Genomic DNA, 24,630 nt, shown 5'->3' with positions numbered 1-24,630 from the left:
TTCAGCTTCCATTTTTTCATATATGCATTTTATTCAGTGATGTAACAAAGGCCACCGCAGCCGCTGTGGTGCGGGGGGGCCAGAACTTCAGAGGATCCCCTCAGCACAGTACCCTGGCCTGAGAGCTCCTGAATAAGTCCGCAGGGGGACCCTTCCTTGTACTTTACAGGGGGGTCCCCTCAAGTTTTCTACACCACTGATTTTTATTTATTTATGGGTTTAGATGTGGAGTCACTTCCTAGTGCAGGGGACCGTGAGGGGGTGCACAGGCGTGGACGAGGGGAAGGTATGCTTGTGGCTTTCCAGGGGCAATAATTTTAACCAGTGAGATTGAAAAGAGGGGTTTTCACATTTTGTCTGAAGCACTTGAAGCCTTCTTCAGTCTACAGTGGTGGGGGGAGGGCAGAGGAAGGTTGGCTTAACTTGGGTACCAAAGGGACTTTTTGAAAAGCTGGAAATGCCTGGGAGTAGGAAGATCTGAGGACCCTGGTTGGGCTGTTTCTGTTGATGCATGAAGTGATGTAGGAGGGTGACCCTGAGAGGCACACAATATCATGCACCTGGTAATTAGGAGTCAACAGGGATGGTTCAGAGATAGGTTGGTGTGCTCCTAAAGACATAAATGGCATCATGCTACCTTGCTCAGGATGGGTCGCGATGTGGCTGTGAATGTTTGGCTGAAATGTGTGTGGACGGCACCCGTTTGTCTGTATTGGGCAAATCATGATCTGGGCAAGAGAAGCATGGTTACTTTATTCTAGGACTGCGGGGGATGCTGAGAGCTAGGTATTGTTATAATTGACAGTCTTTCTGTTTGATTCATTTTAGAATGTTCAATGTTAGAATGTTGAATGTGAGCGCTGGACCGTGTGGGTTATAGCCTTATAGTCTGTTGTAGCGGGCTATACCGGCCATTAGGGGCCCGCTCCAGTGTTAACAAGGCCGGTATAGCCCAGCTACGACAGGCTATAAGAGTATTAGAACATTCCGCCCATAGAGGGCAGAAAGTTCTAATGAGTAAAACAGTCAAAATAGTAAAACAGAGGCCTCACGGAGCCTGCGGGGGTTGAAATCCCCTGGGGCTCCGTGGGGCCTTTGTTCACAGCAACAGCTGAGAAAGGCAAACATTGGAATGTTGATGATCCGGGCTTCTACCAGCCATTACAGGCCCAGAGCACTCCACTGTCTTCAATGAAGTGCTCAACATTCCAGTGTTCTAATGTCAATTACAACAGATATGTCTTGTAATTACAAGCTCTTATGAGTTGCATGATTTGCTTGCCGAGGACCCGCTTGTCATCCATGGGACAGTTTCCGATCTCAGGTCTTTGGAAAGGAAGAGTCTGAGGGAGAGTGTAATAGTATGTTTATGACAAGGTGTAGAACTAAGAATGTTGTGAATGGAACGCATTCTGATTGGAGACGATAAGGAGCGTTTTGTTCGTTAGGAGCGTGTATGAGTGCTCCAATAAATGCGACTCGCTTAAAGGTCATCGTTGTTTCAGGAATCTTTCTTTATCACAGAGAGTGCTTCATAGCGAAGAATTGTTTCATTCAAGCCTTGAAATATTGGATTATTGAAAAAATTTTGGAAGAGAGCTAGTAGGAACAAAGGACACTCATGCATTGACTTGAGTTGAGTGTATCTGACAAACAGATGATTGTCACATGTGGACATCTGGAGCTTGTCATTGAATTCAGTGAGGACATCCGCTTGCAGGAGCAGGTATAAAGGATCCTAGAGATACTCTGTAGTCCAAGGTCTGGGTAGTGGAAGACAAGGCAGGTCTTTATCAGTACAGGGTGTTTGGAATGAGAAGAGGGCAGCCAGGAACTGACAGAATCATACTCTTCAGATCAGCTTCACCGACAGCATCTTGATCAGCTGACAAGCTTCTATTTCTGGTACCGTATCTGGAAGGGTTAATTTGGTGCATGCGTAAAACAGACCTCACACTGATTGGGTGTGTGTCAAGTTTGGGTGGTGGGCAAGAACAAACTGAAAGTAGGCCGGTTCATAATTCTGCCTTTGAGACATTAAAATACCCTTCAAAGAATTCCACGAGTTGATCTTCAGATCCTTGAATCAACGTTATGGAGTATAGAAGGCATAAGTCTGGATTACCTACAGGATGTTGTTTCTACTATTAATCACTTTGGGAAAGTTTCCTTTTTAGGTATGTCTACAGACAGCTTTAGCTGTCTGAGCGACCTTATGTTACCAGTGCTTTAAAAATTGTCTACACAAAACAAATGGTGAAGAGAATGTTGAATTTTGGTTAGCCCATGTAAAGCATGTTTTTGTAGGCTTCCATGGCTTGCTTTTGCTTGGATAGGTGGTCTAGTAAGCCTTTGGCATTTCATGGAAGGGTATATTGCCCCAAGTTGTCCAATCTACTCCTGTCCTCCATGGTACTCTCTTGCTTCTGCCATTCATTCCCGATCCCCGTCTTGTCACTCCCATTCACATCCCTTTCCTGCCATCAGCCATCTTCATCCCCATCATCTGCATGTTCTAGGAAAGAGCTAAGGAGCTGGTCCTTCAGGAGTGGGCACATAGTTTGTAAGTATAAGTGACTGACACTGCCCATAAATAGTAGGGTGACTTCATGAAAAACATACACAGTATGCACTAAATACTCTATGTGACTATTACAATTATAGACCAATGTTGAGATATTTATTTAGGCCATACACCACATGCTGAAGTCATTACACTTGCAAAGTAATTATGCAAATTTACAGGCCGAAGTCACATCCTATGAATTGCTGTGCTCAAAATAAAAGCACAGTTGACATTATATGCAACTGTTGCTTCTTATTTTCAACTAAAGACACTGAAGTACATTTGGCCAGTTAATGGATTCTCTGGTATCCTGAATCAGAGAGGGCTTTGGTGGAAGCCTACAAGATAGTACCATGTTAAAGTACTGCAGCCTGTTACAGCAAAGACTGGTATCTCTCCAGCACGAGGGCCCTGGAGTGACAGCTTGCGGCAGTACTGCAGCCTGGTACAACAAAGACGGGTATCTCTCCCGCACAAGGGCCCTGGAGTGACAGCTCGCAGTAGTACTCCAGCCTGGTACAACAAAGACTGATATCTCTCCCGCACAAGGCCCTGGAGTGACAGCTCGCAGTAGTACTCCAGCCTGGTACAACAAAGACTGATATCTCTCCCGCACAAGGCCCTGGAGTGACAGCTTGCGGCAGTACTGCAGCCTGGTACAACAAAGACTGGTATCTCTCCCGCACAAGGGCCCTGGAGTGACAGCTTGCGGCAGTACTGCAACCAGGTACAGCAAAGACTGGTATCTCTCCCGCACAAGGGCCCTGGAGTGACAGCTCGCAGTAGTACTGCAGCCTGGTACAACAAAGACTGGTATCTCTCCAGCACAAAGGCCCTGGAGTGACAGCTCGCAGTAGTACTACAGCCTGGTACAGCAAAGACTGGTATCTTTCCAGCACAGGGTCCCTGGAGTGACAGCTGGCAGTAGTACTGCAGCCTGGTACAAAAAAGACTGGTATCTTTCCAGCACAGGGTCCCTGGAGTGACAGCTCGCAGTAGTACTGCAGCCTGGTACAACAAAGACTGATATCTCTCCTGCACAAGGGCCCTGGAGTGACAGCTCGCAGTAGTACTGCAGCCTGGTAGAACAAAGACTGGTATCTCTCCCGCACAAGGCCCTGGAGTGACAGCTCGCAGTAGTACGGCAGCTTGGTACAAGAAAGACGGGTATCTCTCCCGCACAAGGGCCCGGGAGTGACAGCCCGCAGTAGTACTGCAGCCTGGTACAACAAAGACTGATATCTCTCCCGCACAAGGACCCTGGAGTGACAGCTCACAGTAGTACTGCAGCCTGGTACAACAAAGACTGGTATCTCTCCCGCACAAGGCCCTGGAGTGACAGCTCGCGGCAGTACTGCAGCCTGGTACAACAAAGACTGATATCTCTCCCGCACAAGGCCCTGGAGTGACAGCTCGCAGTAGTACTGCAGCCTGGTACAACAAGGACTGGTATCTCTACCGCACAAGGACCCTGGAGTGACAGCTCGCGGTAGTACTGCAGCCTGGTACAACAAGGACTGGTATCTCTCCCAAACAAGGCCCTGGAGTGACAGCTCGCGTTAGTACTCCAGCCTGGTACAACAAGGACTGGTATCTCTCCCGCACAAGGCCCTGGAGTGACAGCTCGCAGCAGTACTGCAGCCTGGTACAACAAGGACTGGTATCTCTCCCGCACAAGGCCCTGGAGTGACAGCTTGCGGCAGTACTGCAGCCTGGTACAACAAGGAGTGGTATCTCTCCCGCACAAGGGCCCTGGAGTGACAGGTCGCAGTAGCACTGCAGCCTGGTACAGCAAAGACTGGTATCTCTCCCGCACAAGGCCCTGGAGTGACAGCTCGCAGTAGTACTGCAGCCTGGTACAACAAAGACTGATATCTCTCCCGCACAAGGACCTGGAGTGACAGCTCGCAGTAGTACTGCAGCCTGGTACAACAAGGACTGGTATCTCTCCCGCACAAGGCCCTGGAGTGACAACTTGTGGCAGCACTGCAGCCTGGTACAACAAGGACTGGTATCTCTCCCGGACAAGGGCCCTGGAGTGACAGCTTGTGGCAGTACTGCATCCAGGTACAGCAAAGACTGGTATCTCTCCCGCACAAGGGCCCTGGAGTGACAGCTTGCGGCAGTACTGCAACCAGGTACAGCAAAGACTGGTATCTCTCCGGCACAAGGCCCTGGAGTGACAGCTTGAGGCAGTACTGCAACCAGGTACAGCAGAGACTGGTATCTCTCCCGCACAAGGGCCCTGGAGTGACAGCTTGCGGCAGTACTGCAACCAGGTACAGCAAAGACTGGTATCTCTCCCGCACAAGGCCCTGGAGTGACATCTTGAGGCAGTACTGCAGCCTGGTACAACAAGGACTGGTATCTCTCCCGCACAAGGCCCTGGAGTGACAACTCGCGGCAGTACTGCAGCCTGGTACAGCAAAGACTGATATCTCTCCCGCACAAGGCCCTGGAGTGACAGCTCGCAGTAGTACTGCAGCCTGGTACAACAAAGACTGATATCTCTCCCGCACAAGGCCCTGGAGTGACAGCTCGCAGTAGTACTGCAGCCCGGTACAACAAGGACTGGTATCTCTCCCGCACAAGGGCCCTGGAGTGACCGCTTGCGGCAGTACTGCAACCAGGTACAGCAAAGACTGGTATCTCTCCCGCACAAGGCCCTGGAGTGACAGCTCGCAGTAGTACTGCAGCCTGGTACAGCAAAGACTGGTATCTCTCCCGCACAAGGCCCTGGAGTGACAGCTCGCAGTAGTACTGCAGCCTGGTACAACAAAGATTGATATCTCTCCCGCACAAGGGCCCTGGAGTGACAGCTCGCAGTAGTACTGCAACCAGGTACAGCAAAGACTGGTATCTCTCCCGCACAAGGCCCTGGAGTGACAGCTTGCGGCAGTACTGCAGCCTGGTACAGCAAAGACTGATATCTCTCCCGCACAAGGCCCTGGAGTGACAGCTCGCAGTAGTACTGCAACCAGGTACAGCAAAGACTGGGATCTCTCCAGCACAAGGCCCTGGAGTGACAGCTCGCAGTAGTACTGCAGCCTGGTACAACAAAGACTGATATCTCTCCCGCACAAGGCCCTGGAGTGACAGCTCGCAGTAGTACTGCAGCCTGGTACAACAAGGACTGGTATCTCTCCCGCACAAGGCCCTGGAGTGACAGCTTGTGGCAGCACTGCAGCCTGGTACAACAAGGACTGGTATCTCTCTCGCACAAGGGCCCTGGCGTGACCGCTTGCGGCAGTACTGCAACCAGGTACAGCAAAGACTGGTATCTCTCCCGCAGAAGGGCCCTGGAGTGACAGGTTGCGGCAGTACTGCAACCAGGTACAGCAAAGACTGGTATCTCTCCTGCACAAGGCCCTGGAGTGACAGCTTGCGGCAGTACTGCAACCAGGTACAGCAAAGACTGGTTTCTCTCCCGCACAAGGCCCTGGAGTGACAGCTTGCGGCAGCACTGCAACCAGGTACAGCAAATACTGGGATCTCTCGCGCACAAGGACCCTGGGGTGACAGCTCGCAGTAGTACTGCAGCCTGGTACAACAAAGACTGATATCTCTCCCGCACAAGGCCCGGGAGTGACAGCTCGCAGTAGTACTGCAGCCTGGTACAGCAAAGACTGGTATCTCTCCCGCACAAGGCCCTGGAGTGACAGCTCGCAGTAGTACTGCAGCCTGGTACAGCAAAGACTGGTATCTCTCCCGCACAAGGGCCTGGAGTGACAGCTCGCAGTAGTACTGCAGCCTGGTACAGCAAAGACTGATATCTCTCCCGCACAAGGCCCTGGAGTGACAGCTCCTAGTAGTACTGCAGCCTGGTACAGCAAAGACTGGTATCTCTCCCGCACAAGGCCCTGGAGTGACAGCTCGCAGTAGTACTGCAGCCTGGTACAGCAAAGACTGGTATCTCTCCCGCACAAGGCCCTGGAGTGACAGCTCGCAGTAGTACTGCAGCCTGGTACAACAAAGACTGATATCTCTCCCGCACAAGGGCCCTGGAGTGACAGCTCGCAGTAGTACTGCGGCCTGGTACAACAAGGACTGGTATCTCTCCCGCACAAGGCCCTGGAGTGACAGCTCGCAGTAGTACGGCAGCCTGGTACAACAAGGACTGGTATCACTCCCGCACAAGGGCCCTGGAGTGACCGCTTGCGGCAGTACTGCAACCAGGTACAGCAAAGACTGGTATCTCTCCCGCACAAGGCCCTGGAGTGACATCTTGCGGCAGCACTGCAACCAGGTACAGCAAAGACTGGGATCTCTCCCGCACAAGGACCCTGGAGTGACAGCTCGCAGTAGTACTGCAGCCTGGTACAACAAAGACTGATCTCTCTCCCGCACAAGGCCCTGGAGTGACAGCTCGCAGTAGTACTGCAGCCTGGTACAGCAAAGACTGGTTTCTCTCCCGCACAAGGCCCTGGAGTGACAGCTCGCAGTAGTACTGCAGCCTGGTACAACAAAGACTGATATCTCTCCCGCACAAGGGCCCTGGAGTGACAGCTCGCAGTAGTACTGCAACCAGGTACAGCAAAGACTGGTATCTCTCCCGCACAAGGCCCTGGAGTGACAGCTTGCGGCAGTACTGCAGCCTGGTACAGCAAAGACTGGTATCTCTCCTGCACAAGGCCCTGGAGTGACAGCCCGCAGTAGTACTGCAGCCTGGTACAACAAAGACTGATATCTCTCCCGCACAAGGCCCTGGAGTGACAGCTCGCAGTAGTACTGCAGCCTGGTACAACAAGGACTGGTATCTCTCCCGCACAAGGCCCTGGAGTGACAGCTTGCGGCAGCACTGCAGCCTGGTACAACAAGGACTGGTATCTCTCTCGCACAAGGGCCCGGGAGTGACCGCTTGCGGCAGTACTGCAACCACGTACAGCAAAGACTGGTATCTCTCCCGCAGAAGGGCCCTGGAGTGACAGGTTGCGGCAGTACTGCAACCAGGTACAGCAAAGACTGGTATCTCTCCTGCACAAGGCCCTGGAGTGACAGCTTGCAGCAGTACTGCAACCAGGTACAGCAAAGACTGGTATCTCTCCCGCACAAGGCCCTGGAGTGACAGCTTGCAGCAGCACTGCAACCAGGTACAGCAAAGACTGGGATCTCTCCCGCACAAGGACCCTGGGGTGACAGCTCGCAGTAGTACTGCAGCCTGGTACAACAAAGACTGATATCTCTCCCGCACAAGGCCCTGGAGTGACAGCTCGCAGTAGTACTGCAGCCTGGTACAGCAAAGACTGGTATCTCTCCCGCACAAGGGCCTGGAGTGACAGCTCGCAGTAGTACTGCGGCCTGGTACAACAAATACTGGTATCTCTCCAGCACAAGGCCCTGGAGTGACAGCTCGCCGTAGTACTGCAGCCTGGTACAGCAAAGACTGGTATCTCTCCAGCACAAGGCCCTGGAGTGACAGCCCGCAGTAGTACTGCAGCCTGCTACAACAAAGACTGAAATCTCTCCCGCACAAGGGCCCTGGAGTGACAGCTCGCAGTAGTACTGCAACCAAGTACAGCAAAGACTGGTATCTCTCCCGCACAAGGCCCTGGAGTGACAGCTTGCGGCAGCACTGCAGCCTGGTACAACAAAGACTGGTATCTCTCCCGCACAAGGCCCTGGAGTGACAGCTTGCGGCAGCACTGCAACCAGGTAAAGCAAAAACTGGTGTCTCTCCCGCACAAGGGCCCTGGAGTGACAGCTCGCAGTAGTACTGCAGCCTGGTACAACAAAGACGGATATCTCTCCCGCACAAGGGCCCTGGAGTGACAGCTCGCAGTAGCACTGCAACCAGGTACAGCAAAGACTGGTATCTCTCCCGCACAAGGCCCTGGAGTGACAGCTCGCAGTAGTACTGCAGCCTGGTACAACAAAGACTGATATCTCTCCCGCACAAGGGCCCTGGAGTGACAGCTTGCGGCAGTACTGCAACCAGGTACAGCAGAGACTGGTATCTCTCCCGCACAAGGGCCCTGGAGTGACAGCTTGCGGCAGTACTGCAACCAGGTACAGCAAAGACTGGTATCTCTCCCGCACAAGGCCCTGGAGTGACAGCTTGCGGCAGCACTGCAACCAGGTACAGCAAAGACTGAGATCTCTCCCGCACAAGGACCCTGGAGTGACAGCTCGCAGTAGTACTGCAGCCTGGTACAACAAAGACTGATATCTCTCCCGCACAAGGCCCTGGAGAGACAGCTCGCAGTAGTATTGCAGCCTGGTACAGTAAAGACTGGTATCTCTCCCGCACAAGGCCCTGGAGTGACAGCTCGCAGTAGTACTGCAGCCTGATACAACAAAGACTGATATCTCTCCCGCACAAGGGCCCTGGAGTGACAGCTCGCAGTAGTACTGCAGCCTGGTACAACAAAGACTGGTATCTCTCCAGCACAAGGCCCTGGACTGACAGCTTGCGACAGTACTGCAGCCTGGTACAGCAAAGACTGGTATCTCTCCCGCACAAGGCCCTGGAGTGACAGCCCGCAGTAGTACTGCAGCCTGGTACAACAAAGACTGATATCTCTCACGCACACGGACCCTGGAGTGACAGCTTGCAGTAGTACTGCAGCCTGGTACAACAAGGACTGGTATCTCTCCTGCACAAGGCCCTGGAGTGACAGCTTGCGGCAGTACTGCAGCCTGGTACAACAAGGACTGGTATCTCTCCCGCACAAGGCCCTGGAGTGACAGCCCGCAGTAGTAGTGCAGCCTGGTACAGCAAAGACTGGTATCTCTCCCGCACAAGGCCCTGGAGTGACAGCCCGCAGTAGTACTGCAGCCTGGTACAGCAAAGACTGGGATCTCTCCCGCACAAGGCCCTGGAGTGACAGCTCACAGTAGTACTGCAGCCTGGTACAGCAAAGACTGGTATCTCTCCCGCACAAGGCCCTGGAGTGACAGCTCGCAGTAGTACTGCAGCCTGGTACAACAAAGACTGATAACACTCCCGCACAAGGGCCCTGGAGTGACAGCTCGCAGTAGTACTGCAGCCTGGTAAAACAAAGACTGGTATCTCTCCAGCACAAGGCCCTGGAGTGACAGCTCGCTGTAGTACTGCAGCCTGGTACAGCAAAGACTGGTATCTGTCCAGCACAAGGCCCTGGAGTGACAGCCCGCAGTAGTACTGCAGCCTGCTACAACAAAAACTGATATCTCTCCCGCACAAGGGCCCTGGAGTGACAGCTCGCAGTAGTACTGCAACCAAGTACAGCAAAGACTGGTATCTCTCCCGCACAAGGCCCTGGAGTGACAGCTTGCGGCAGCACTGCAACCAGGTACAGCAAAGACTGGTATCTCTCCCGCACAAGGCCCTGGAGTGACAGCTCGCAGTAGTACTGCAACCAGGTACAGCAAAGACTGGGATCTCTCCAGCACAAGGCCCTGGAGTGACAGCTCGCAGTAGTACTGCAGCCTGGTACAACAAAGACTGGTATCTCTCCCGCACAAGGCCCTGGAGTGACAGCTTGCAGCAGCACTGCAACCAGGTACAGCAAAGACTGGTATCTCTCCCGCACAAGGGCCCTGGAGTGACAGCTCGCAGTAGTACTGCAGCCTGGTACAACAAAGACTGATATCTCTCCCGCACAAGGGCCCTGGAGTGACAGCTCGCAGTAGCACTGCAACCAGGTACAGCAAAGACTGGTATCTCTCCCGCACAAGGGCCCTGGAGTGACAGCTCGCAGTAGTACTGCAGCCTGGTACAACAAAGACTGATATCTCTCCCGCACAAGGGCCCTGGAGTGACAGCTCGCAGTAGTACTGCAGCCTGGTACAACAAAGACTGATATCTCTCCCGCACAAGGCCCTGGAGTGACAGCTCGCGGTAGTACTGCAGCCTGGTACAACAAAGACTGGTATCTCTCCAGCACAAGGGCCCTGGAGTGACAGCTCGCGGCAGTACTGCAACCAGGTACAGCAAAGACTGGTATCTCTCCCGCACAAAGGCCCTGGAGTGACAGCTCGCGGCAGTACTGCAACCAGGTACAGCAAAGACTGATATCTCTCCCGCACTAGGGCCCTGGAGTGACAGCTTGCGGCAGTGCTGCAACCAGGTACAGCAAAGCCTGATATCTCTCCCGCACAAGGCCCTGGTGTGACAGCTTGCGGCAGCACTGCAACCAGGTACAGCAAAGACTGGGATCTCTCCCGCACAAGGACCCTGGAGTGACAGCTCGCAGTAGTACTGCAGCCTGGTACAACAAAGACTGATATCTCTCCCGCACAAGGCCCTGGAGTGACAGCTCGCAGTATTACTGCAGCCTGGTACAGCAAAGACTGGTATCTCTCCCGCACAAGGCCCTGGAGTGACAGCTCGCAGTAGTACTGCAGCCTGGCACAGCAAAGAGTGGTATCTCTCCCGCACAAGGGCCCTGGAGTGACAGTTCGCAGTAGTACTGCAGCCTGGTACAGCAAAGACTGATATCTCTCAAGCACAAGGCCCTGGAGTGACAGCTCGCAGTAGTACTGCAGCCTGGTACAACAAAGACTGATATCTCTCCCGCACAAGGGCCCTGGAGTGACAGCTCGCAGTAGTACTGCAGCCTGGTACAACAAGGACTGGTATCTCTCCCGCACAAGGCCCTGGAGTGACAGCTTGCGGCAGCACTGCAACCAGGTACAGCAAAGACTGGTATCTCTCCCGCACAAGGCCCTGGAGTGACAGCTCGCAGTAGTACTGCAGCCTGGTACAACAAAGAGTGGTATCTCTCCCGCACAAGGGCCCTGGAGTGACAGCTCGCAGTAGTACTGCAGCCTGGTACAGCAAAGACTGATATCTCTCCCGCACAAGGCCCTGGAGTGACAGCTCGCAGTAGTACTGCAGCCTGGTACAACAAAGACTGATATCTCTCCCGCACAAGGGCCCTGGAGTGACAGCTCGCAGTAGTACTGCAGCCTGGTACAACAAGGACTGGTATCTCTCCCGCACAAGGCCCTGGAGTGACAGCTTGCGGCAGTACTGCAACCAGGTACAGCAAAGACTGATATCTCTCCCGCACAAGGGCCCTGGAGTGACAGCTCGCAGTAGTACTGCAACCAGGTACAGCAAAGACTGGTATCTCTCCCGCACAAGGCCCTGGAGTGACAGCTTGCAGCAGCACTGCAACCAGGTACAGCAAAGACTGGTATCTCTCCCGCACAAGGCCCTGGAGTGACAGCTCGCAGTAGTACTGCAGCCTGGTACAACAAAGAGTGGTATCTCTCCCGCACAAGGGCCCTGGAGTGACAGCTCGCAGTAGTACTGCAGCCTGGTACAGCAAAGACTGATATCTCTCCCGCACAAGGCCCTGGAGTGACAGCTCGCAGTAGTACTGCAGCCTGGTACAACAAAGACTGATATCTCTCCCGCACAAGGGCCCTGGAGTGACAGCTCGCAGTAGTACTGCAGCCTGGTACAACAAGGACTGGTATGTCTCCCGCACAAGGCCCTGGAGTGACAGCTTGCGGCAGTACTGCAACCAGGTACAGCAAAGACTGGTATCTCTCCCGCACAAGGCCCTGGAGTGACAGCTCGCAGTAGTACTGCAGCCTGGTACAACAAGGACTGGTATCTCTCCCGCACAAGGCCCTGGAGTGACAGCTTGCGGCAGTGCTGCAGCCTGGTACAGCAAAGACTGGTATCTCTCCCGCACAAGGGCCCTGGCGTGACAGTTCGCAGTAGTACGGCAGCCTGGTACAGCAAAGACTGATATCTCTCCCGCACAAGGACCCTGGAGTGACAGCTTGCGGCAGTACTGCAACCAGGTACAGCAAAGACTGGTATCTCTCCCGCACAAGGGCCCTGGCGTGACAGTTCGCAGTAGTACTGCAGCCTGGTACAGCAAAGACTGGCATCTCTCCCGCACAAGGACCCTGGAGTGACAGCTTGCGGCAGTACTGCAACCAGGTACAACAAAGACTGGTATCTCTCCCGCACAAGGGCCCTGGAGTGACAGCTCGCGGTAGTACTGCAGCCTGGTACAGCAAAGACTGATATCTCTCCCGCACAAGGGCCCTGGCGTGACCGCTTGCGGCAGTACTGCAACCAGGTACAGCAAAGACTGGTATCAATCCCGCACAAGGCCGTGGAGTGACAGCTTGCGGCAGCACTGCAACCAGCTACAGCAAAGACTGGTATCTCTCCCGCACAAGGGCCCTGGAGTGACAGCTTGCGGCAGCACTGCAACCAGCTACAGCAAAGACTGGTATCTCTCCCGCACAAGGCCCTGGTGTGACAGCTTGCGGCAGCACTGCAACCAGGTACAGCAAAGACTGGGATCTCTCCCGCACAAGGACCCTGGAGTGACAGCTCGCAGTAGTACTGCAGCCTGGTACAACAAAGACTGATATCTCTCCCGCACAAGGCCCTGGAGTGACAGCTCGCAGTATTACTGCAGCCTGGTACAGCAAAGACTGGTATCTCTCCCGCACAAGGCCCTGGAGTGACAGCTCGCAGTAGTACTGCAGCCTGGTACAGCAAAGAGTGGTATCTCTCCCGCACAAGGGCCCTGGAGTGACAGTTCGCAGTAGTACTGCAGCCTGGTACAGCAAAGACTGATATCTCTCACGCACAAGGCCCTGGAGTGACAGCTCGCAGTAGTACTGCAGCCTGGTACAACAAAGACTGATATCTCTCCCGCACAAGGGCCCTGGAGTGACAGCTTGCGGCAGCACTGCAACCAGGTACAGCAAAGACTGGTATCTCTCCCGCACAAGGCCCTGGAGTGACAGCTCGCAGTAGTACTGCAACCAGGTACAGCAAAGACTGGGATCTCTCCAGCACAAGGCCCTGGAGTGACAGCTCGCAGTAGTACTGCAGCCTGGTACAACAAAGACTGGTATCTCTCCCGCACAAGGCCCTGGAGTGACAGCTTGCAGCAGCACTGCAACCAGGTACAGCAAAGACTGGTATCTCTCCCGCACAAGGGCCCTGGAGTGACAGCTCGCAGTAGTACTGCAGCCTGGTACAACAAAGACTGATATCTCTCCCGCACAAGGGCCCTGGAGTGACAGCTCGCAGTAGCACTGCAACCAGGTACAGCAAAGACTGGTATCTCTCCCGCACAAGGGCCCTGGAGTGACAGCTCGCAGTAGTACTGCAGCCTGGTACAACAAAGACTGATATCTCTCCCGCACAAGGGCCCTGGAGTGACAGCTCGCGGTAGTACTGCAGCCTGGTACAACAAAGACTGATATCTCTCCCGCACAAGGCCCTGGAGTGACAGCTCGCGGTAGTACTGCAGCCTGGTACAACAAAGACTGGTATCTCTCCAGCACAAGGGCCCTGGAGTGACAGCTCGCGGCAGTACTGCAACCAGGTACAGCAAAGACTGGTATCTCTCCCGCACAAAGGCCCTGGAGTGACAGCTCGCGGCAGTACTGCAACCAGGTACAGCAAAGACTGATATCTCTCCCGCACTAGGGCCCTGGAGTGACAGCTTGCGGCAGTGCTGCAACCAGGTACAGCAAAGCCTGATATCTCTCCCGCACAAGGCCCTGGCGTGACAGCTTGCGGCAGCACTGCAACCAGGTACAGCAAAGACTGGGATCTCTCCCGCACAAGGCCCTGGAGTGACAGCTCGCAGTATTACTGCAGCCTGGTACAGCAAAGACTGGTATCTCTCCCGCACAAGGCCCTGGAGTGACAGCTCGCAGTAGTACTGCAGCCTGGCACAGCAAAGAGTGGTATCTCTCCCGCACAAGGGCCCTGGAGTGACAGTTCGCAGTAGTACTGCAGCCTGGTACAGCAAAGACTGATATCTCTCACGCACAAGGCCCTGGAGTGACAGCTCGCAGTAGTACTGCAGCCTGGTACAACAAAGACTGATATCTCTCCCGCACAAGGGCCCTGGAGTGACAGCTCGCAGTAGTACTGCAGCCTGGTACAACAAGGACTGGTATCTCTCCCGCACAAGGCCCTGGAGTGACAGCTTGCGGCAGCACTGCAACCAGGTACAGCAAAGACTGGTATCTCTCCCGCACAAGGCCCTGGAGTGACAGCTCGCAGTAGTACTGCAGCCTGGTACAACAAAGAGTGGTATCTCTCCCGCACAAGGGCCCTGGAGTGACAGCTCGCAGTAGTACTGCAGCCTGGTACAGCAAAGACTGATATCTCTCCCGCACAAGGCCCTGGAGTGACAGCTCGCAGTAGTACTGCAGCCTGGTACAACAAAGACTGATATCTCTCCCGCACAAGGGCCCTGGAGTGACAGCTCGCAGTAGTACTGCAGCCTGGTACAACAAGGACTGGTATCTCTCCCGCACAAGGCCCTGGAGTGACAGCTTGCAGCAGCACTGCAACCAGGTACAGCAAAGACTGGTATCTCTCCCGCACAAGGGCCCTGGAGTGACAGCTCGCAGTAGTACTGCAGCCTGGTACAACAAAGACTGATATCTCTCCCGCACAAGGGCCCTGGAGTGACAGCTCGCAGTAGCACTGCAACCAGGTACAGCAAAGACTGGTATCTCTCCCGCACAAGGGCCCTGGAGTGACAGCTCGCAGTAGTACTGCAGCCTGGTACAACAAAGACTGATATCTCTCCCGCACAAGGGCCCTGGAGTGACAGCTCGCAGTAGTACTGCAGCCTGGTACAACAAAGACTGATATCTCTCCCGCACAAGGCCCTGGAGTGACAGCTCGCGGTAGTACTGCAGCCTGGTACAACAAAGACTGGTATCTCTCCAGCACAAGGGCCCTGGAGTGACAGCTCACGGCAGTACTGCAACCAGGTACAGCAAAGACTGGTATCTCTCCCGCACAAAGGCCCTGGAGTGACAGCTCGCGGCAGTACTGCAACCAGGTACAGCAAAGACTGATATCTCTCCCGCACTAGGGCCCTGGAGTGACAGCTTGCGGCAGTGCTGCAACCAGGTACAGCAAAGCCTGATATCTCTCCCGCACAAGGCCCTGGTGTGACAGCTTGCGGCAGCACTGCAACCAGGTACAGCAAAGACTGGGATCTCTCCCGCACAAGGACCCTGGAGTGACAGCTCGCAGTAGTACTGCAGCCTGGTACAACAAAGACTGATATCTCTCCCGCACAAGGCCCTGGAGTGACAGCTCGCAGTATTACTGCAGCCTGGTACAGCAAAGACTGGTATCTCTCCCGCACAAGGCCCTGGAGTGACAGCTCGCAGTAGTACTGCAGCCTGGCACAGCAAAGAGTGGTATCTCTCCCGCACAAGGGCCCTGGAGTGACAGTTCGCAGTAGTACTGCAGCCTGGTACAGCAAAGACTGATATCTCTCACGCACAAGGCCCTGGAGTGACAGCTCGCAGTAGTACTGCAGCCTGGTACAACAAAGACTGATATCTCTCCCGCACAAGGGCCCTGGAGTGACAGCTCGCAGTAGTACTGCAGCCTGGTACAACAAGGACTGGTATCTCTCCTTCACAAGGCCCTGGAGTGACAGCTTGCGGCAGCACTGCAACCAGGTACAGCAAAGACTGGTATCTCTCCCGCACAAGGCCCTGGAGTGACAGCTCGCAGTAGTACTGCAGCCTGGTACAACAAAGAGTGGTATCTCTCCCGCACAAGGGCCCTGGAGTGACAGCTCGCAGTAGTACTGCAGCCTGGTACAGCAAAGACTGATATCTCTCCCGCACAAGGGCCCTGGAGTGACAGCTCGCAGTAGTACTGCAGCCTGGTACAACAAAGACTGATATCTCTCCCGCACAAGGGCCCTGGAGTGACAGCTCGCAGTAGTACTGCAGCCTGGTACAACAAGGACTGGTATCTCTCCCGCACAAGGCCCTGGAGTGACAGGTTGCGCCAGTACTGCAACCAGGTACAGCAAAGACTGATATCTCTCCCGCACAAGGGCCCTGGAGTGACAGCTCGCAGTAGTACTGCAACCAGGTACAGCAAAGACTGGTATCTCTCCCGCACAAGGCCCTGGAGTGACAGCTTGCAGCAGCACTGCAACCAGGTACAGCAAAGACTGGTATCTCTCCCGCACAAGGCCCTGGAGTGACAGCTCGCAGTAGTACTGCAGCCTGGTACAACAAAGAGTGGTATCTCTCCCGCACAAGGGCCCTGGAGTGACAGCTCGCAGTAGTACTGCAGCCTGGTACAGCAAAGACTGATATCTCTCCCGCACAAGGCCCTGGAGTGACAGCTCGCAGTAGTACTGCAGCCTGGTACAACAAAGACTGATATCTCTCCCGCACAAGGGCCCTGGAGTGACAGCTCGCAGTAGTACTGCAGCCTGGTACAACAAGGACTGGTATGTCTCCCGCACAAGGCCCTGGAGTGACAGCTTGCGGCAGTACTGCAACCAGGTACAGCAAAGACTGGTATCTCTCCCGCACAAGGCCCTGGAGTGACAGCTCGCAGTAGTACTGCAGCCTGGTACAACAAGGACTGGTATCTCTCCCGCACAAGGCCCTGGAGTGACAGCTTGCGGCAGTGCTGCAGCCTGGTACAGCAAAGACTGGTATCTCTCCCGCACAAGGGCCCTGGCGTGACAGTTCGCAGTAGTACGGCAGCCTGGTACAGCAAAGACTGATATCTCTCCCGCACAAGGACCCTGGAGTGACAGCTTGCGGCAGTACTGCAACCAGGTACAGCAAAGACTGGTATCTCTCCCGCACAAGGGCCCTGGCGTGACAGTTCGCAGTAGTACTGCAGCCTGGTACAGCAAAGACTGGCATCTCTCCCGCACAAGGACCCTGGAGTGACAGCTTGCGGCAGTACTGCAACCAGGTACAACAAAGACTGGTATCTCTCCCGCACAAGGGCCCTGGAGTGACAGCTCGCAGTAGTACTGCAGCCTGGTACAGCAAAGACTGATATCTCTCCCGCACAAGGGCCCTGGCGTGACCGCTTGCGGCAGTACTGCAACCAGGTACAGCAAAGACTGGTATCAATCCCGCACAAGGCCGTGGAGTGACAGCTTGCGGCAGCACTGCAACCAGCTACAGCAAAGACTGGTATCTCTCCCGCACAAGGGCCCTGGAGTGACAGCTTGCGGCAGCACTGCAACCAGCTACAGCAAAGACTGGTATCTCTCCCGCACAAGGCCCCGGAGTGACAGCTTGCGGCAGCACTGCAACCAGGTACAGCAAAGACTGGTATCTCTCCCGCACAAGGCCCTGGTGTGACAGCTTGCGGCAGCACTGCAACCAGGTACAGCAAAGACTGGGATCTCTCCCGCACAAGGACCCTGGAGTGACAGCTCGCAGTAGTACTGCAGCCTGGTACAACAAAGACTGATATCTCTCCCGCACAAGGCCCTGGAGTGACAGCTCGCAGTATTACTGCAGCCTGGTACAGCAAAGACTGGTATCTCTCCCGCACAAGGCCCTGGAGTGACAGCTCGCAGTAGTACTGCAGCCTGGTACAGCAAAGAGTGGTATCTCTCCTGCACAAGGGCCCTGGAGTGACAGTTCGCAGTAGTACTGCAGCCTGGTACAGCAAAGACTGATATCTCTCACGCACAAGGCCCTGGAGTGACAGCTCGCAGTAGTACTGCAGCCTGGTACAACAAAGACTGATATCTCCCCCGCACAAGTGCCCTGGAGTGACAGCTCACAGTAGTACTGCAGCCTGGTACAACAAAGACTGATATCTCTCCCGCACAAGGGCCCTGGAGTGACAGCTCGCAGTAGTACTGCAGCCTGGTACAACAAGGACTGGTATCTCTCCCGCACAAGGCCCTGGAGTGACAGCTTGCGGCAGCACTGCAACCAGGTACAGCAAAGACTGGTATCTCTCCCGCACAAGGCCCTGGAGTGACAGCTCGCAGTAGTACTGCAGCCTGGTACAACAAAGAGTGGTATCTCTCCCGCACAAGGGCCCTGGAGTGACAGCTCGCAGTAGTACTGCAGCCTGGTACAGCAAAGACTGATATCTCTCCCGCACAAGGCCCTGGAGTGACAGCTCGCAGTAGTACTGCAGCCTGGTACAACAAAGACTGATATCTCTCCCGCACAAGGGCCCTGGAGTGACAGCTCGCAGTAGTACTGCAGCCTGGTACAACAAGGACTGGTATCTCTCCCGCACAAGGCCCTGGAGTGACAGCTTGCGGCAGTACTGCAACCAGGTACAGCAAAGACTGATATCTCTCCCGCACAAGGGCCCTGGAGTGACAGCTCGCAGTAGTACTGCAACCAGGTACAGCAAAGACTGGTATCTCTCCCGCACAAGGCCCTGGAGTGACAGCTTGCAGCAGCACTGCAACCAGGTACAGCAAAGACTGGTATCTCTCCATCACAAGGCCCTGGAGTGACAGCTCGCAGTAGTACTGCAGCCTGGTACAACAAAGAGTGGTATCTCTCCCGCACAAGGGCCCTGGAGTGACAGCTCGCAGTAGTACTGCAGCCTGGTACAGCAAAGACTGATATCTCTCCCGCACAAGGCCCTGGAGTGACAGCTCGCAGTAGTACTGCAGCCTGGTACAACAAAGACTGATATCTCTCCCGCACAAGGGCCCTGGAGTGACAGCTCGCAGTAGTACTGCAGCCTGGTACAACAAGGACTGGTATGTCTCCCGCACAAGGCCCTGGAGTGACAGCTTGCGGCAGTACTGCAACCAGGTACAGCAAAGACTGGTATCTCTCCCGCACAAGGCCCTGGAGTGACAGCTCGCAGTAGTACTGCAGCCTGGTACAACAAGGACTGGTATCTCTCCCGCACAAGGCCCTGGAGTGACAGCTTGCGGCAGTACTGCAGCCTGGTACAGCAAAGACTGGTATCTCTCCCGCACAAGGGCCCTGGCGTGACAGTTCGCAGTAGTACTGCAGCCTAGTACAGCAAAGACTGATATCTCTCCCGCACAAGGACCCTGGAGTGACAGCTTGCGGCAGTACTGCAACCAGGTACAGCAAAGACTGGTATCTCTCCCGCACAAGGGCCCTGGCGTGACAGTTCGCAGTAGTACTGCAGCCTGGTACAGCAAAGACTGGCATCTCTCCCGCACAAGGACCCTGGAGTGACAGCTTGCGGCAGTACTGCAACCAGGTACAACAAAGACTGGTATCTCTCCCGCACAAGGGCCCTGGAGTGACAGCTCGCGGTAGTACTGCAGCCTGGTACAGCAAAGACTGATATCTCTCCCGCACAAGGGCCCTGGCGTGACCGCTTGCGGCAGTACTGCAACCAGGTACAGCAAAGACTGGTATCAATCCCGCACAAGGCCGTGGAGTGACAGCTTGCGGCAGCACTGCAACCAGCTACAGCAAAGACTGGTATCTCTCCCGCACAAGGGCCCTGGAGTGACAGCTTGCGGCAGCACTGCAACCAGCTACAGCAAAGACTGGTATCTCTCCCACACAAGGCCCCGGAGTGACAGCTTGCGGCAGCACTGCAACCAGGTACAGCAAAGACTGGTATCTCTCCCACACAAGGCCCTGGTGTGACAGCTTGCGGCAGCACTGCAACCAGGTACAGCAAAGACTGGGATCTCTCCCGCACAAGGACCCTGGAGTGACAGCTCGCAGTAGTACTGCAGCCTGGTACAACAAAGACTGATATCTCTCCCGCACAAGGCCCTGGAGTGACAGCTCGCAGTATTACTGCAGCCTGGTACAGCAAAGACTGGTATCTCTCCCGCACAAGGCCCTGGAGTGACAGCTCGCAGTAGTACTGCAGCCTGGTACAGCAAAGAGTGGTATCTCTCCCGCACAAGGGCCCTGGAGTGACAGTTCGCAGTAGTACTGCAGCCTGGTACAGCAAAGACTGATATCTCTCACGCACAAGGCCCTGGAGTGACAGCTCGCAGTAGTACTGCAGCCTGGTACAACAAAGACTGATATCTCTCCCGCACAAGGGCCCTGGAGTGACAGCTCGCAGTAGTACTGCAGCCTGGTACAACAAGGACTGGTATCTCTCCCGCACAAGGCCCTGGAGTGACAGCTTGCGGCAGCACTGCAACCAGGTACAGCAAAGACTGGTATCTCTCCCGCACAAGGCCCTGGAGTGACAGCTCGCAGTAGTACTGCAGCCTGGTACAACAAAGAGTGGTATCTCTCCCGCACAAGGGCCCTGGAGTGACAGCTCGCAGTAGTACTGCAGCCTGGTACAGCAAAGACTGATATCTCTCCCGCACAAGGCCCTGGAGTGACAGCTCGCAGTAGTACTGCAGCCTGGTACAACAAAGACTGATATCTCTCCCGCACCAGGGCCCTGGAGTGACAGCTCGCAGTAGTACTGCAGCCTGGTACAACAAGGACTGGTATCTCTCCCGCACAAGGCCCTGGAGTGACAGCTTGCGGCAGTACTGCAACCAGGTACAGCAAAGACTGATATCTCTCCCGCACAAGGGCCCTGGAATGACAGCTCGCAGTAGTACTGCAACCAGGTACAGCAAAGACTGGTATCTCTCCCGCACAAGGCCCTGGAGTGACAGCTTGCAGCAGCACTGCAACCAGGTACAGCAAAGACTGGTATCTCTCCCGCACAAGGCCCTGGAGTGACAGCTCGCAGTAGTACTGCAGCCTGGTATAACAAAGACTGATATCTCTCCCGCACAAGGGCCCTGGAGTGACAGCTCGCAGTAGTACTGCAGCCTGGTACAACAAGGACTGGTATCTCTCCCGCACAAGGCCCTGGCATGACAGTTCGCAGTAGTACTGCAGCCTGGTACAGCAAAGACTGATATCTCTCCCGCACATGGACCCTGGAGTGACAGCTTGCGGCAGTACTGCAACCAGGTACAGCCAAGACTGGTATCTCTCCCGCACAAGGGCCCTGGCGTGACAGTTCGCAGTAGTACTGCAGCCTGGTACAGCAAAGACTGGTATCTCTCCCGCACAAGGACCCTGGAGTGACAGCTTGCGGCAGTACTGCAACCAGGTACAGCAAAGACTGGTATCTCTCCCGAACAAGGGCCCTGGAGTGACAGCTTGCGGTAGTACTGCAGCCTGGTACAGCAAAGACTGGTATCTCTCCCGCACAAGGGCCCTGGCGTGACCGCTTGCGGCAGTACTGCAACCAGGTAGAGCAAAGACTGGTATCTCTCCCGCACAAGGCCCTGGAGTGACAGCTTGCGGCAGCACTGCAACCAGGTACAGCAAAGACTGGTATCTCTCCTGCACAAGGGCCCTGGAGTGACAGCTTGCGGCAGCACTGCAACCAGGTACAGCAAAGACTGGTATCTCTCCCGCACAAGGCCCTGGAGTGACAGCTCGCAGTAGTACTGCAGCCTGGTACAACAAAGACTGATATCTCTCCCGCACAAGGCCCTGGAGTGACAGCTCGCAGTAGTACTGCAGCCTGGTACAGCAAAGACTGGTATCTCTCCCGCACAAGGCCCTGGAGTGACAGCTCGCAGTAGTACTGCAGCCTGGTACAACAAAGAGTGGTATCTCTCCCGCACAAGGCCCTGGAGTGACAGCTCGCAGTAGTACTGCAGCCTGGTACAGCAAAGACTGGTATCTCTCCCGCACAAGGCCCTGGAGTGACAGCTTGCGGCAGCACTGCAGCCAGGTACAGCAAAGACTTGTATCTCTCCCGCACAAGGGCCCTGGGGTGGCTCAAGGCACTGAAGCCTGCAATGGGTAAGTGTGAGTGCAGCCGTTCAGGGGCATTCAAATATGGTATTTTAAAAAGTGATAGCTGTTGGCTTTGCTAATGCTTGTTTACCTTAGGGACCTATTTATTGGATGCAGCTTGCCATCTCCACACTTTGAGCACAGATGTTTTAGATTGTGACTTTTTGTGTTGTTATTTTTCAATTCGTTCCATATGTTACATTCAGGACGAGACAGTGAAGCAAACTTAAGTCTTTACAAATCAGCCCCACAGTGCCCTGGGTGAGTGAGAGAGTGCTTGACAGATTAATAAAAACATTTTTCTCAAATACAAATGCAGAAATCTGATGAGAGAAGGATTAAGCATCCTGATTGAACATATGCTACTGTACGGTATTTCTCCAGAGCAGAACATATTTGCCTCAAAACAAACACTGGGGCCACAGCAACCACAGGTATTTTCGCCAGAGATGCTTTACTGACAGTGTGCCCTACTGGAAAACATAGATGCAGCATCCCTGGAGAAATAACATCAGTTTAATTACAGTGCCAGGCACAGTGGCCTTTATCAACACTCTACCAATCACTGGTCAAGCACAGTTACTGCACCAAAAACGAAAACATCAGCATTTACACAGCTGCCATCACATGCCTCAACATGTGTAATATGTTTCCAAAATTATCCAGGGCTTTTCCTAGGAGCTGCTAGTAAGATTGTGCAGAGTATGCCACCTTGCCCAAGTGTGCCTACTCTGCCCCATAAACCCTCTGTACATGAGGGATGATCAGTGGGGCAGAGGTCTGCAAGGAACCAGGCTGTTTATAGGCAGGGGTTAGCCAGGACCTTTTGTTTCTTATAGAATCATGTATACTTTACATACTGACGGGGCTTCTGTCTGCCCTCTTCATCTATTGGTCTGCTGTACTCTCATTCACATTTTGCTTCCGCCCACCACAGCTTGCAGCATGGGGCAAAGGGGCAGCCCACTTCAGTCACTAGCTAGCTGACTATGATTGATGCCATTCTGCTTTTGCACAATGTGCACAGCCGCACAATAAGTAGTCCACTTCATTGCCAGGGGCTTCTGGTACAATTGATGCTTTTACATAAAATAGGTATGTGTATATGTGTGTGCGTGTGTGTATTTTTAGGCTTTTAGACAATTGTTTCTTAATGCAAGTTAAATTCTGTTGATATAATGGAAGTGCCAGCAAGACCATCACTCACCTAATATGGTGTCCGTTTTTTTTTACTCCATCAGCCGGGGTGGCCACATTCAGAGATCGCTGCTGGTCCAGCGGTGATCTCTGTACCTTCAAGGAAACCATTGCCTCTGCATTTCCTATGAGGGCACAAACATTTTGGTGGACAGTCGCTGCCAGTTTCATTGGCTGACCACCAAACAGTTTGTTTTTCAAAATCAAACTCCCAAAGTGCAAGTTTATTTTGAAAAAGAAAATCATTATTACATCCATACCCAGAGAGTTTTTCATCTGTCCATGACTGCCAGGTTATTACTGGCAGTGACCGACAGAAACAAATCCCTCACATAATTTGTCTTATATAGAGCAGGAGGTCTGATGACTTTACCCCGACGTCCTCTACTCTGGTGTCATTGGAGTAGGTTTGTTGATGGAGGTGTTGGAGGCTGGTCTGGTTTGTAGTGGGTACCTTGGGTACTTACACCTTATACCAGGTCCAGTTATCCCTTATTAGTGAAGTAATAGTGTTCTAGCAGCTTAGGTTGATAGAGGTAGCTATAGTAGAGTAGCTTAGGCTGAACTAGGAGACATGCAAATGTCATGCAATACCACTTATAGTCACACAGTACTTATACACAAATAAAGACAATACTCAGTGTTACCGAAAATAAAGGTAGTTTATTTGGGTATTTGGGTAGTTTATTTAGGTATTAGGCCAAAAATATCTTAGAGGCAATACTCGTTCTGGAGGTAAGTATTACACACAATATATACACTAGACACCAAAATAAGGTAAGTAATTAGACATGGGATATTGCAAACAATAGGAAATGCTATAGAATGCAATGGGAGAAAATAGGTCTAGGGGCAACACAAACCATATACTAAGAAAGTGGAATGCGAATCACAAATTCCTCCCTAGATAAGTGTAGTGTGTAGAGAATCGCTGGGAGAGTAAGAATACCACAAAGGTGAGTAAAATACCCCACCCCAGAGCCCAGGAAAGTAGGAGTAAAGTACTGGAAGTTTCCTTAGGACACACTTCAAGTCGTGATTAGAGTTATTGCAAGAACCAAGCAAGACTGCAAACAACAACTGGTGGATTCCTGGACCTGAAAACCTGCAAAGAGAGGAGACCAAGTCCAGAAGTCGGAAGAAGTTCCAGGAAGGACAGGAGCCCCTGCCAATCTAGAAGAGGCTGCAAAAGAAGAGTCCCCGGTTGGAAGAAGACTGCAGAAATGCACCAAAGGAAAATGGCTGTGGGTTCCTGCATGATGCAATGGATGTCCCACGAAGAGATGTTGGATGCAGGTGAGTTTCGGCACTGGATTCGTCCAACAAGCCTTGGTTCAAGCAAAATTGCGTTTTGTGTCAAAGTGGTGCTGTCTGGACCCAGGAGGGACCTGGAGGCCTCAACT

General features: G+C 53.7%; 1 protein-coding gene across 1 annotated transcript in view; it reads right to left on the bottom strand.

Moving 5' to 3' along the window:
• Window positions 1-24,630, bottom strand: part of GLP1R (glucagon like peptide 1 receptor) — a 960,977-nt gene that overhangs the window by 707,008 nt on the left and 229,339 nt on the right. The gene's annotated exons all lie outside the window — the stretch shown is intronic.

The sequence above is a fragment of the Pleurodeles waltl genome, chromosome 5, assembly GCF_031143425.1.
Source record: "Pleurodeles waltl isolate 20211129_DDA chromosome 5, aPleWal1.hap1.20221129, whole genome shotgun sequence".
NCBI lineage: Eukaryota > Metazoa > Chordata > Amphibia > Caudata > Salamandridae > Pleurodeles > Pleurodeles waltl.
The sequence above is the reverse complement of the archived record's forward strand: the minus strand, read 5'-3'. Positions and strand labels throughout refer to the sequence as shown.